Here is a 2,752-nt window from a genome sequence, read left to right as displayed (position 1 = left end):
ATATCACAGCAACATCATCCAAGATTTCGTGTGTGTGTATTTGAGGTCGATGACTCAATATGTTCGATCAGATTGTGGCATGGCCGATGGTAAAGAAGAACCAACTATCATGTTCGAGGACGAAGCATATTCTGCCCAAGATCTTCATCACCCACGGATTGCAGAAAATTGGAGAGGTCCAAGGGACCTTCAGTAATGTCCAAATCAGAGGGAGTAATGTGTGTTGTACTCTTTTTCCTTCACCATGGTTTTGTCCCAATTGGGTTTTTCTGGTAAGGTTTTAATGAGGTAACATTAAAGCACATTACAAGCTCTAAATGGTTATGGCATCCAAGGGGGAGTGTTATGAACCAGATTGTGGATGACTCATAACCAAGAGATTATGATTTGTAATCTTTCCATTTATCTATGACGGTGTAATCTCCTATATAAGGAACCTCTATGTTATGAATAAAGATAGACTTTTCCATTACTTTTATAACAGATTTAGAATTGTTAGAATGTATATTATAACTCTTTTTTTGTTTACAACAGATTCCAAATCCGTTAGCCACTTCGGGAAAACTAAATCAACATAAATAATAGCATAAGGCAGATTTCGAGCACCATGTGTCAGCTTATCCGTCATTGTGTTTTTTGCCGTTGGGATATGTTGGATAGAGAAAGTCCGAAAAAAATTTCTTACATCGCAAGAATTCTTTCATATGTGTAGTAAACGCTGGTCACTCTGTAGGTGTAAATACCACCATGTTCACAAGTTGAGAACAGTCAGTTGCGAACACCACCTTTGAGATATGAATGGTTTTCATGCACTCCATTGCTTAAATCAGAATTTCACATTCAGCATGTAAAGGTTACAGACTCCTGCGGATGTTCATGGCTTCCATCGTAGTATCAGTAGATTCTTTCTTCCTATAAAACCGTCTTTGTCCTGTAAATATATATTGTTCTTTACATGCTCCATCAATATAACACCAATTGGTGCCATTTAAAATTTGATTCCTATGCAATTCCAAAAAGACTCGGATTAAGGGTTTCTTAATTTGAGCTTCAGTCCATAGAGCACCTTCAATCTATGCCTTTCTTAGAATATCTGGTGGATCTCCGGTTTTATTTTTAAAAATCTTATACTTACGATTTTTCCAAATATACTACAATATCCATGAAAAATAGCTTAAGTCTGGTTTTGGAAGTCTCTAAAATAGATAGTCCATATTAATAAACACTGATGGACTAGGAAAGTCCATGGATGAGATGGAATATTTAAAATCGGCCAAGTCTGAAGCGCTGGAGGACATTCAAAGAGAACATGATTAATTGATTCTTCTTCAGCTCCACATATCTGATATTGCATGTCACATTTGAAACCACAAGATCGTAGATTTTGTGTAACCAGTAAGCTACCTGAGATGACCTGCCAAACAAAATGTTGTAATTTTGGTGAGCATTGTAGCTTCCATAAATCTCAACCAAAGATTTTGTATCTGGACCAAAATATCTTTGTTGAGATCCTAAATCAGGATAACGTTTTTCTACACTATGTGATGATTTAACAGTATACCAACCATGATCAGTAAAATGACATCCATATGAATCTTGTTTTGGATATCGACTGATGGCCAGACTCCGTATAATACTCACATCATCCTGGTGAATATATGCATTAAGCAAATTCAAATTTCAAGATAGATGAGTTGGATTAATTAAATCATCCGTTTTAAGTAACGGGTTCAAGAATTGATTATGAGATTTTGATAGTGCTGACCTCGGGTGAGGAGCGGGGATCCAGTGATCATTCCATACGGATGCTTGAACTTGTTTCCATTCTTTTGATTAGCCTTTTTTTAACCAGAGATCGAGCTGAAGTTATACTTCTCCATCCATAAGATGGAGAGTAAGACTTAATTGGATTCAAAGGATCTGATTTCGTATAATATATTTTATTTAAAAAGATAACTCTTTTAAAAGAATAAAATAAGTGTTCTAACTTGGCATCAATATTTATAAAATTTAGTATTTGTATTTTAAACTCTTTTCTTTGATCTATCTAGATTTAGAATATGTATGTCTTAGTTCTAACCAAAACGCTTTGCTATTTATAACATACAATATATATTCTAAGCTTTTTACTTTATTGTAAAAAAATCTAGAAGCGTTTACTTCGGTTCTATCCTCTAATCTATCATATATCATAGATAAAACCTCTATTTCTTACATTTTATGATACGTTCTAGAAAGGTTAGAATTTATATTATAACCTTGTGTTTGTATTCTATCTGATCACTACAAGAAAAATGACCTTTCTTAGCGTAAGGAAACAGCTATTAAATACCTTTGTTAGCGTTATTGAAACCGCTATGTCTGCCCGAGCTATAATAGGTCCCCCTTTTATTATAGTATTTTTTGACATGCTATCGTAGTTTTACAATATGATAGCTTTTTTTATGGATTGCTATTACTGAGTGATATTTATAATAGCATGTATATAGGATGCTATATATTCTATACGATAGCAAATTTTACAAGTTATTATATATATTTTTATGGCACAATTCACCATTGTGGTTTGCAATATGATAGCAATTTTTTTAATGCTATATTTTCGATATCGTAGCAGTAATTTTGTGTCATAGTATTTGTTGTTATTTATGTGGTAGCCTGTTCCTATTTAATTGAAAATCTTATAACCTGCCACATTCATTCATTGATGCAGACACAAGTTAAATCTCATAACCTGCCACATTCATTGATG

This window comes from Brassica oleracea, chromosome C2 (assembly GCF_000695525.1).
Source record: "Brassica oleracea var. oleracea cultivar TO1000 chromosome C2, BOL, whole genome shotgun sequence".
NCBI lineage: Eukaryota > Viridiplantae > Streptophyta > Magnoliopsida > Brassicales > Brassicaceae > Brassica > Brassica oleracea.
This window is presented reverse-complemented; position numbering follows the sequence as displayed.